Raw genomic sequence first — 13,004 nt, forward strand, 5'->3', positions numbered from 1 at the left:
TGACTCAACAGGATGAGTCATAGTTCTTTTTATGAGTTGTAAGGATGACCTGTTTCCAAACTTTAAAGACTTACAAGCTTACAGGTTTTTAGTCCTGCAAGACGAGTCTAGATGACGACTTGTAGGCATAATGATGACTTATAGGTGCACTTCAGAAACTCCTGAAATCTCATAAATCAGGACCTGCAGGAAGGATCAAGTATACGACCCGTAGATGTGATTACGAGTTATAATAAAGACTCGTATTGAAAGTTTAAAGACCGGATTTTTAAGTCTTCTTAGAGACCTGCACTATGACTCAAATCATAGACTTGAGGATGAGTCGTAGGAGTTGATGTGTAGGTCCAGAATCTTAGTTTTAATGAGGGGTATTTGTGTCATTTCCTAAGTACAGTTCAATGAACCTAGACACAATTATGGCTATGTACAAGCCTATATTTACCCAATGCTTTGAAATTTCACTCATTCTAAATCATTCTTCTAAATTCTCGTAAGGTAAATGAACTCAATTCTCACAAGGTTCCTCTCCAATTTCAAGATAGGGTTTCAAATTTTACCAAGGTTTCTTCTTCAATTCCAATCCAGGTATGTGGGGACTGATCCATGGGTTCCTTTCACCCATGGAGTCCCAACTCTTTCTTCATGTTTTCCTTCAATTTTCAATGGTTTATGAACCCTAGTTTTGATGAATTGCATTGGGCTGTTTTAATTTCCTTTTGAATTGTTATCAATGATTATTCTAAGCATGTTTTACATGAATTACATTATTTTAAGTTGAATTATGAATTCTCATGCATAAAGCTATTTCCAAGTTATTATTATGAAGTTAAAGATGATTTTCATGAGTTTATTATGAGTTCAATGATTTTAAAGAAAGTTTTCATGAATAACGTTGAGATTATGATTTAATGAAGAATGTTATGATGATGATCATGTCACGACCCAGCCCCATAGGCCCTGACAATAGTCCAGCCTGGACTCCCGTATGCATATAAATCAGGTGTAGTCAAAACCGGTTTACAAATAATATAATCATGTACAGGAGAATCCCAATGGGTCATAGCATTTTATCTACATGTAGCCTCTTTCATTTGTGTCATAATACGAAAGGGCACACAAACCGACACGGCTGCCATAACACATACATGTAATACATCATGCAGACCCAGCTAAACAAAACTTACACATACAACCCACATATATATCTACAGACCTCTAAGAGTAGTGACGATATCATATGGCGGGACAAGGCCCCCACCATACCTTTGAATAAATAAATATATACATCAGAGGTTTGCTACCAAAACTCAGCTCTGAATCAATGGAGCTTCTTTTAACTTACTGGGTGGAATCCTGAGCTAGTGGACTCCCAAAACCTGTGTCTGCACCTGCGGGCATGAAATGCAGCCCCCCGAAGAAAGGGGGGTCAGTACGATACATGTACTGAGTATATAAAGCATACAACATCATAATTAAGACAACACTAAAATTGGGATGCAGGATACAAGTATAATAGTTAATAAAGCACTATACCTGCGTCTTACAAAATAGAGTCATGTCTACCCTCATCAACCCTGTACCTGGCTCGCTAGGGGCTCGATGGTACAAAAACATCATCTATCATGATAGGCATATGTATGCTTTTAGCGCTGTGGAATGTACAGTCCGATCCATGTATAACGTAAGTACCTGTCGAGGAATGACGGCCCAATCCATATATCATATTATAATAATGATAATGCCGAGGTACGATGGCCCGATCCGTATATCATAATGATGCCGAGGAACGACGGCCCGATCCGTGTCTCATATAATAGTGCTGAAGTACGATGGCCCAATCTGTATAATGCATAATAGTGCCGAGGTATGATGGCCCGATCTGTATACATGCATATCATATAACAACGCCGAGGAACGACGGCCCGATCCATATATAATGTAATATGCATATACATACATGTAGGAATCATCAGCATATCAAATATCCCTCAACCATTATCATAAAGTATGCCCAAGAAACCCCAGGTGTAGGAGCTTACACATCCCATCAATATTCAGCCTATAGAAGGCTTGAGAGTCATAGTTCAACTACCTTCAGAACAATGATGTTCAATCATGACCACATCATGAATTATACCCAGAACTTATGAATGGAGTCACCTCCAGATCCATGCCCTAGATAACCCATGATCCAGTCTCTTTGGAGGTAGGAAAAGACAAGCTTTACATGTACTACCTTTTTATCAATTCAGTAGGTAGTGGACAAAACTCTTAACTCATACTCAGATTTTTAGAATGGAACATTTACCAATTTCACATACATAATTCTTACTTCTAAGACATGCCAAAAAGAAGAAAGGGTAGCTTCACATACCTCTGGTCGACTGCTTTTAGCCCGGAATGTCTCGTCGTCCTCTGAACCTATTTAACAGGAAGGTAATACTAATATTAGTAACCTTCAACTTTCCAGCTTCTAAATCCACAACCAAGCACCCATAGGAACCAACTCCTTATTCTCCTTTCTCGACTAGTCTCGACTAGTTTATTAACTAGTTAAGAAGTTAACGGAATTCGGGCAGCATCTCCTCTATAACTTGCCCAATCCGAATTCCCAATTCTATTCCTATTCACTACAGTCAACCAAAAACAATAACCTGCAACTCATATACACATAAAACATGGCAACATTACACAACATAGGCTCCAAACAACTTACTTAACATTACGATATTAAAATAGGGTCTTTAGCCTTTATTTCGTAAAACCTTTAATCGTGCGGAGAGGAGGGTCGTGTGGCTGAAACCAGAAGCTCCCACACCTTTTTTAGAATGCCTTTAGGCCCTGCAAAACACCATCATACATCTGCAACAGCCCCCCACACGCACAACTCCTCATTTCGACTATAATTTAACTATAGCGATTCCAATTTATTTCGGACGTCAAGCATATTTATGATATTTTCACATTTCAAGACACTTACACAACGTATAATACCCTCTATAACAACACCATAAATTCCAATTTAAAATGAAAGGCCTTACCTTACGTTAAACTCGTCAAACTCGCCAAAACTATCAAAACGTGAAATCTGGACAGCCCACTATCTTATATTGTCGCTTAGTTTCGAAGGGGCAATTGAGGGAAACAAGATTTGTGGCCTCAAGAAAAGTTATATACATGTGTCTCAAGGTCGCATACCATTTCGAATCAGACCTACAGCAATATTTTACAAAGAGATATGCCCAAAATACCAACAGCAGTCTGTGTAGGATTTCCAAAACGAAATCTGGGCAGCATCTCCCCCATACTTCATCACCCTTTTTCGAGCTGATAAAAGAAAAATTGGGTTTTAGAGGCTAAATGAAAGTTATATCCCTATCAAATATCTTTCCAAAACATCTTGAATAACTTCAAACGGAGCTATATAGAAGGAGTAATGCTAATATTACTAACAGAAGTACCTTTTCTTTTGGACCAACCCGTAGCTCCTCCTCTTTGTTCTCTCAAGTTTTCTCTCAACTCTCTCTTATTTTTTCTAAGTGTAGAAGGATAATAAGATGACTTATTCATCAAAAGGAACATATATATCCTTATTAGAAGTGACATGTGTCATCCCCTAAGGGTGACATGTGTCAAACTCTCATTGGGCTACTTCATCCATGCAACCTATCCATGGTTGCCACATGGTAGGTGGGGTCCACCCCAGGGAGTGTCACCTGCTGCCACGTGTCACTTTCATATGCTGCCACATGTACCTATCACGTGCTTCCATGTGTCAAGTAGGTGAGTCACCTACTTGCTACAAGTAGGTGCGTCGTTTCCTTATTTCCCTTCCGTGGGTTCGTATTCTCGCCGCACTTCAAGAGCCTATGTATTCCTTTCTACTTAGTCTGAACACTCACTCGAGTATCTTAAGTACGTAAGACCTCCAAGTTGGTATCTTACGCAAGTTAATCGAGTCCTACGACTCATTTCTCGGCCTCCAACTCCTTTCGAATTCTTATAACCCTATTTCCAATCTTCCTTATTATGAAGCATTTCATTCTCCTTTCCTTGGAGTTATTTGTTAGCGTGGTAGATAATCTAAATCATGTGGCACTTTTCAAGAGACTCAAGACGGTGCCCCAAGGTGCAAAGGTACGGGGTATAACATCCTTCCCCCCTTAGAACATTCGTCCTCGAATGTTAACTGGTCTTACAAGGTCTTACGAGTGCTTCAAGATTCCTCTGTACTGGTTGCCATTCATGGGCCTCATATTAACTCATATGGTCTATTTAAGAGGGTAGATTACCTATAGGCATAGGGAACAGGTGATATTGCTTTTCAATTTCTTCTTTCAAGTTCCCTTACCACACATCATATTACACCCTTTACACGAACATGTGTAGGAACTTAAAGTAGCTCGGAAGATGCCTTAGCATCGCCATACTAGTTTGTACGTAAATCTGTATCATTTCTTACTTCCTTCATCTACTTACCCTTGAGTTTCCTCATATTCCAGTATAGGAGAGATCTCTCATCCTTTCCTTGTTTTACTGCTTATACACCATAATACTAGTAGTCTGTAACTTTGTTACCAACATCTTACCTTCAGTCGAGTATAGCCTGGCTATCCCTTACAGTATGTTTAAGTTCTTATAGTAATTCCCTTGTTGTATTCACCCCCTTTGTATGCACCCATTCTATGATGTCATACTTGTTCAAGAACCTTACCAATAATTCTCAACACTATCGCAGGTATCATCTTGGCTTCTATCCGCCCATTGCTGGCTTTTAAATTTTGCCAGCTTGTTCCAACATAGGATCTCACTTGAAATTTAAATATTCACATTAATACGTTTTATTGTTGATTGGTTTCATACCACGCTGGTATCTTCCATATCCACTTCCCCCCTTTTAGGGTGTATCCATGTCACTATCTGTTTGGGTTCTACTTTACACCCTTATTTCCAATTTTCTAATACATATGATTCTTTTTCAACACATTTGGTACACTGCACCATATCTATGCCTTCCTTTATATTGTCCATACCTTTGGTTGCCCAGGTACGACAGCTTAACACAATCATGAGGTGCTAATCTAGTCTAATTGTTGGTACTCGAGTCACGTAGCAATTTATTCGAAGCCACTTTCCATTTATTTTGGTCAATAATTAGCTAGGGCTTATAGTCGTTTCCAATTCTCAAATAGGCAGTACTTATATTCCGACGCTCGATATCCCAAGCTTTGTCATAGCCCTAGCCTTATCCCAGTGGGTACCACTTGTCCTTTTAATGAATTCGCAATGCACTAGTTGTTTTGCAAAGCTACATCCCCTATCTCAAAGGGTGTTATCATCTTTTACGGTGAAGTCACGTATCCACATACTTCTTTATATCAACAATGCCATGTAAGGCCAACGTATATATACATGTATATCATCTCATATCACAGCCACACAGGGCTTCCCAGGGGGTCACCCATCCCAATATTACTCTTGCCCAAGCACGCTTAACTTCGGAGTACTGATGGAATCCGGTGCGTTAGTGCTAGTATGATCGCATCTTGCCCCGTGGGGCACGTAACTACCAAAGAGGACGATGACCCAGCAACTGATTCGGTAGGCCAGGCTGCACCGCCCAAGTTACCCTTATATTCTCATTACATGGACCACATCCTATCCTTAGCCACTTTCTCACTAGGCTCTAGTTATTTTCATAATGATCCTTGTTATATTCACATCATTATTGTGGGCACGACCTTTCAAGATATTCTACAGCCCTGTATCTCATTCTCTTTTTATTTTTGGAAAATTTGAACAGAGTTTCCTCTGTATTTCTTACTATCTCAACACCTGCACGCAAAAAAAAAATACCAACAGTGCGTCACAAGGCCAACACGTATAAGGATACATATATACGTATCATATCACGTCATATCGCAGCCTCACAGGGCGCCCAATATCAACAATAGTATAAAATGATGGACTTACCTCGTATGTCCAACTCGAACTACGCCTGTTAGACTTTCCGTCTACTTTTCCTTTCAATTTTTCAACTTTACATGTCAATCGTATTTCAATACCTTACCTGGCACACATCGTTTGCGCCGTGGCTTACCTACATGCTTTGTAACTTCAAATATCATCAGTCACTTTCTTTTATCGACGTTGTCTTTCATCTGAAATCAAAGGTTAGTATAAGGAATTTTACTTCTTATGACTCGACTCTATCGTACGACCTTAAATATGAAAGAAAGGAAACATTCTAAATGTCCTGTAGCCTCCTGTTTATAGATGTGGCGCGCAACACACGGATAAACAAGACTCTACTAGACACAGTCTGTAGACACTCCAAGGACGAACTGCTCTGATACCACTTCTGTCACGACCCAGCCCCGTAGGCCGTGACTGCAGTCCAGCCTGGACCCCCGTATGCATATAAATCAGGTGTAGTCAAAACCAGTTTACAAATAATATAATCATGTACAGGAGAATCCCAATGGGTCATAGCATTTTATGTACATGTAGCCTCTTTCATTTGTGTCATAATACGAAAGGGCACACAAGCCGACACGGCTGCCATAACACATACCTGTAATACATCATGCAGACCCAGCTAAACAAAACTTACACATACAACCCACATATATGTCTACAGACCTCTAAGAGTAGTGACAATATCATATGGCGGGACAAGGCCCCCACCATACCTTTGAATAAATAAATATATACATCAGAGGTTTGCTACCAAAACTCAGCTCTGAATCAATGGAGCTTCTTTTAACTTGCTGGGTGGAATCCTGAGCTAGTGGACTCCCAAAACCTGTGTCTGCACCTGCGGGCATGAAACGCAGCCCCCCGAAGAAAGGGGGGTCAGTACGATACATGTACTGAGTATATAAAGCATACAACATCATAATTAAGACAACACTGAAATTGGGATGTAGGATACAAGTATAATAGTTAATAAAGCACTATACCTGCGTCTTACAAAATAGAGTCATGTCTACCCTCATCAACCCTGTACCCGGCTCGCTAGGGGCTCGATGGTACAAAAACATCATCTATCATGATAGGCATATGTATGCTTTTAGCGCTGTGGAACGTACAGTCCGATCCATGTATAACGTAAGTACCTGTCGAGGAATGACGGCCCGATCCATATATCATACTATAATAATGATAATGCCGAGGTACGATGGCCCGATCCGTATATCATAATGATGCCGAGGAACGATGGCCCAATCCGTGTCTTAAATAACAATGCCGAGGTACGACGGACCAATCCGTATAATGCATAATAGTGATGAGGTACGACAGCCCGATCCGTATACATGCATATCATATAACAATGCCGAGGAACGACGGCCCGATCCATATATAATGTAATATGCATATACATACATGTAGGAATCATCAGCATATCAACTATCCCTCAACCATTATCATAAAGTATGCCCAAGAAACCCTAGGTGTAGGAGCTTACACATCCCATCACTATTCAGCCTATAGAAGGCTTGAGAGTCATAGTTCAACTACCTTCAGACCTTTGATGTTCAATCGTGACCACAAGTCATGAATTATACTCAGAACTTATGAATGGAGTCACCTCCAGATCCATGCCCTAGATTACCCACGATCCAGTCTCTTTGGAGGTAGGAAAAGACAAGCTTTACATGTACTACCTTTTTATCAATTCAGTAGGTAGTGGACAAAACTCTTAACTAATACTTAGATTTTTAGAATGGAACAGTTACCAATTTCACATACATAATTCTTACTTCTAAGACATGCCAAAAAGAAGAAAGGGTAGCTTCACATACCTCTGGTCGACTGCTTTTAGCCCGGCATGTCTCGTCGTCCTCTGAACCTATTTAACATGAAGGTAATACTAATATTAATAACCTTCAACTTTCCATCTTCTAAATCCACAACCAAGAACCCATAGGAACCAACTCCTTATTCTCCTTTCTCGACTAGTCTCGACTAGTTTATTAACTAGTTAAGAAGTTAACGGAATTCGGGCAGCATCTCCTCTATAACTTTCCCTATCCGAATTCCCAATTCTATTCCTAATCACTACAACCAAACAACAACAATAACCCTCAACTCATATACACATAAAACATGGCAACATTACACAACATAGGCTCCAAACAATTTACTTAACATTACGATATTAAAATAGGGTCTTTAGCCTTTATTTCGTAAAACCTTTAATCGTGCGGAGAGGAGGGTCGTGTGGCTGAAACCAGAATCTCCCACACCTTTTTTAGAATTCCTTTAGGCCCTGCAACACACCATCACACATCTGCAACAGGCCCCCACACGCACAACGCCTCATTTCGACTACAATTTAACTATAGCGATTCCAATTTATTTCGGACGTCAAGCATATTTATGATATTTTCACATATCCAGCCACTTACACAACGTATAATACCCTCTATAACAACACCATAAACTCCAATTTAAAATAAAAGGCCTTACCTTACGTTAAACTCGTCAAACTCGCCAAAACTATCAAAACGTGAAATTTGGACAGCCCACTGTCTTATATTGTCTCTTAGTTTCGAAGGGGCAATTGAGGGAAACAGGATTTGTGGCCTCAAGTAAAGTTATAGACATGTGTCTCAAGGTCGCATACCATTTTGAATCAGACCTACAGCAATATTTTACAAAGAGATATGCCCAAAATACCAACAGCAGTCTGTGTAGGATTTCCAAAACGAAATCTGGGCAGCATCTCCCCCATACTTCATCACCCTTTTTCGAGCTGATAAAAGAAAAACTGGGTTTTAGAGGCTAAACGAAAGTTATATCCCTATCAAATATCTTTCCAACACATCTTGAATAACTAGAAACGGAGCTATACAAAAGGAGTTATGCTAATATTACTAACAGAAGTACCTTTTCTTTTGGACCAACCCGTAGCTCCTCCTCTTTGTTCTCTCAAGTTTTCTCTCAACTCTCTCTTATTTTTTCTAAGTGTAAAAGGATAATAAGATGACTTAGTCATCAAAAGGAACATATATATCCTTATTAGAAGTGACACGTGTCATCCCCTAAGGGTGACATGTGTCAAACTCTCATTGGGCTACTTTATCCATGCAACCTATCCATGGTTGCCACGTGGTAGGTGGGGTCCACCCCAGGGAGTGTCACCTGCTTCCACGTGTCACTTTCATATGCTGCCATGTGTACCTATCACGTGCTTCCATGTGTCAAGTAGGTGAGTCACCTACTTGCTACAAGTAGGTGCGTCGTTTCCTTATTTCCCTTCCGTGGGTTCGTAATCTCGTCGCACTTCAAGAGCCTATGTATTCCTTTCTACTTAGTCTGAACACTCACTCGAGTATCTTAAGTACGTAATACCTCCAAGTTGGTATCTTACGTGAGTTAATCGAGTCCTACGACTTATTTCTTGGCCTCCAACTCCTTTCTAATTCTTATAACCCTATTTCCAATCTTCCTTATTATGAAGCATTTCATTCTCCTTTCCTTGGAGTTATTTGTTAGCGTGGTAGATAATCTAAATCATGTGGCACTTTTCAAGAGACTCAAGACGGTGCCCCAAGGTGCAAAGGTACGGGGTATAACAGATCAATTATGATCTAAGAAAGTTGTTATGTGTGATAAGTACAATTCTCACACAATCATATTTAAGATGGTGACAAGGACAATTCTCACCGAAGTTATGGATTCCTATGAATCACTAAAGTTAATGAGGTACTCATAATATGTTTTATAAAGATGGATTGATTGGTAGTTACTATCTTTCCCTATAATATTATGATCATGTTTAAATGAATTTTGTTGGTATATTGACTAAGCACCGAGAGAGATTCTAGGTGCGGTTCAGTCCAGTAACGTAGTTAGTTACCCAAAGAATCCCTAGTACCAACCTAAAGTCCCAAACTACATTGCCCATGTAGTATTTCCTTAATGTCCTAGCTAGTGGATTCACATATAGCACAATTGAGTTGAGTTGAGTTTCATGACTTAGTATACCCTAGCAAGGTAGCCTCTCCCTTTTCAATGAGGGGTTTTATCAGATTCCATGTTATAGCTCGCATGGTCTTAAGATGTCGGTTAATGGTATGATCCCACACAAGTTAAAGGTTAAGCTATGCGTTTTACAATGAAGTTTAATGATATGCATTGACCATGAGTTTCCATATATTTTCAAATGCTTTTAAGATTTGTTCATGTTCATTATGTTGGTCATGCATCTTATGTCATATTACTCATGTCCTATTACTTGTTCATGCATATCTCACATACTTAATACCTTCTATGTATTAATGCATATTTTTCCTACATTGTGTCATAAGGTAGGGCAGACATAGATTATCCGATTCATGACAAGAGTGCTTAGTTTTCTCCAAGAAGTTGGTGATTCCTCATATTATCGAGGACATGACTTTCTTTTCACATTGTTTCATTGACTTTCTTATATTGATTCGGGTGATCTAGGATCTTGTCCTAAGCCCCCATCAAGGATTACACTAGAGGCATGTTTATACGCCATGTGATGTAGTCCGGTTGGACATCGATTGAGTTTTCTATCCCTTCGACTCATTCCCTTGAGTTGTTACTTCCGCTTAATTATTGTGTTCTTTACCTTATAAATGCAATGTAATTCTAAGATGGCTTGGTTGGTATCCCTCATAATCCCCGATCACCGTGTAACGGCTTGGCCTTAGTTTGGGTCGTGACACACATGCACCACACTTATGAACCTTAGCTCAAGAACACTAAAATCGCAAGTAAAGGGAAATTTACCTCAACCGAAGACATTACTCCTAATTCTAAACATACCACTAGACTCCCAAAGAAAATCTAAGTAACTTAGCCTTTTGAACCGCCGCAATTGCTCCAATATTGAGTGAGAAATCGTATTTTGAACTTTAAGAATATAACTGAAAACTTGAACTAGAGATAAACCTCAGGTGTCACAAAAGCGACAAGTCTGTCTCCTAAGTGACACCCGCCCAAGAGGTCCTGGTCACTTTAGCGATGACACTAGACTCTATTGGTGGAAGATGGACTTTGGCATGTCCAACTCTCCGATGGGGTGCAAGGGATTTGTTCGGAACCCCGTGCACGTATATGAGATATGCTACCCCACCAAATTCGATGTTCTGAACTCAATGGCACATCCAAAATACCAATATGAGGTAATTTTAATGAAAAGTTATCCCATGCCCAAGTGCCATTTTGAGCCAAATTGCACAACTGACCTCGAAATTAGATCGAAAGCATCGGTAAGTGAATGAAGGGTCATTCTAGACCAAACTCGACACTCCCAAAATACCTGCATTGTTAGAATTTCCATCCAAGTGCATTTTCAAAAAATATTGACCAAAGTCAACCAGAAGCCAAATTTCGAAGGCAAAAACGCCAAATGGCTCAAAATTCGTACCGATTGCCTCGATGCTCATGCCGACCATGCTACTAGCCTAATTTTATCATTTTTGAGATGATGGAATCATGTGAATTCCATTCTAAGGTCATTCAACTAAAGTAGTGTCTGAAATCATTATTTCAAGTAATAAAAGCTCAAAAATAGGAAAATGAGCCTAAAACTTAAACGAATGACTAGGCGACCAAACCGCTAGTGCCAGCAAGTCATAAATGACTTGGGCTCTCTATAGGACTGCTCTGAACAACGATATGAATGATTTATTTGAGAAATGAACTAGAGGATCATTACAATATTGTTGTTTTTTGTTCTTCCAGCAATCCAGTGTACTAACATTAATTCGATAGGATTGTAGGCATGTCTCAAATAACAATTAAGCTTGTTCTCGATTTACGCTCCTTTATATGTAGGTTGTATTCTATTTCAAACATATTTGTGAGTAACATAATAGATAGGCGTACCTCGTGTCTATCTTTTAGAAGATGATGGCTCATTAGAAGCACAAGATAGATGAACAATATGACTAGGGATAGCATTATCAAGGAAAGTAACATAATGATTATATAATATTTGAATATGATCATTTATATTATTCATTGTCTTAAACATACTAGATTCTTCTTCATTTTTAATTTCTAAAGAACTATATATTGCGAACAAATTCAGATATAATAGCAAATATCATACACAGATTTAACATAGAACCAATCAATTAAATAGGAGGAACGGGAAAAAAGAATTTTTTTGTAAAAAAATCAATCATTTCAGTTACATTCTCTTTGTAATCTTCTTTAACTTTATGTCCTCTAAGGAGATAAGTGTCAAAACACACACCTAAACTATTCAATTTTTTTGAGTTTCATACCTAAACTATTGAAAGTGTGAGTTTCATATCTAAACTATCACTTATTAGTTTGAAAAACATACATCAGTTGTGTGTGTTACATTCTCTCTCTATTTTTTGCAAAAATCTTGTCACATGACATTCCTCATTGATAAAATATTTCACCTTAAAAAAATTAAATAAATAATTAATATTAATTAAAAGTTAAAGACTAAAACATATTTATACACAAAAAAATAAATTATTTTTTTAAAAAAAGTAATTTTATATAAAACAAAAAATTAAAAAAAATATAAACTATTTTTCACAGCCACTCCACCACCCCTCCCCCAACCCCCACGACAATCCCCGTCCTTTTATTTTTAAAATTTCTTATATAAATTATTTTGAAAATATTCATACTTCAACCCTCCTCTCATAATTATTTTTAAAAGTATTTTTATTATTTTGGGTTAGATTGTACATATATTTTTAGGAAAATATTTATTTCGAATTGCGTACCAAATATAACAGAAATAAAAATTATATTTTAAGAAAAGTCTTGTGGCAAGTAGAATAGAAATAAATATTATATTTTAAGAAAAGTCTTGTGGCAAGTAGAATATACTTTCCTAAGATCATATGTATATATTTTACACAAAATGAAAAAACAATTGGAAGTGGAAGGTTAGGTGTGGTGGGGTAGATTTTTTTTTTAAAAAAAATAATATCTAAATTATTATTTGAAGGAGGGGGAGGGGGATTAGTAAGAAT

The 13,004-nt window shown here is 38.3% G+C and overlaps 1 pseudogene; it reads right to left on the minus strand.

Annotated features, from left to right (window-relative positions):
• Positions 1 to 5,429: 5,429 nt before the first annotated feature.
• LOC129881210 (5S ribosomal RNA) lies at positions 5,430 to 5,547 on the minus strand (annotated as a pseudogene).
• Between the last annotated feature and the right edge of the window lie 7,457 nt (positions 5,548 to 13,004).

Source organism: Solanum dulcamara, chromosome 2, assembly GCF_947179165.1.
Source record: "Solanum dulcamara chromosome 2, daSolDulc1.2, whole genome shotgun sequence".
Lineage (NCBI taxonomy): Eukaryota > Viridiplantae > Streptophyta > Magnoliopsida > Solanales > Solanaceae > Solanum > Solanum dulcamara.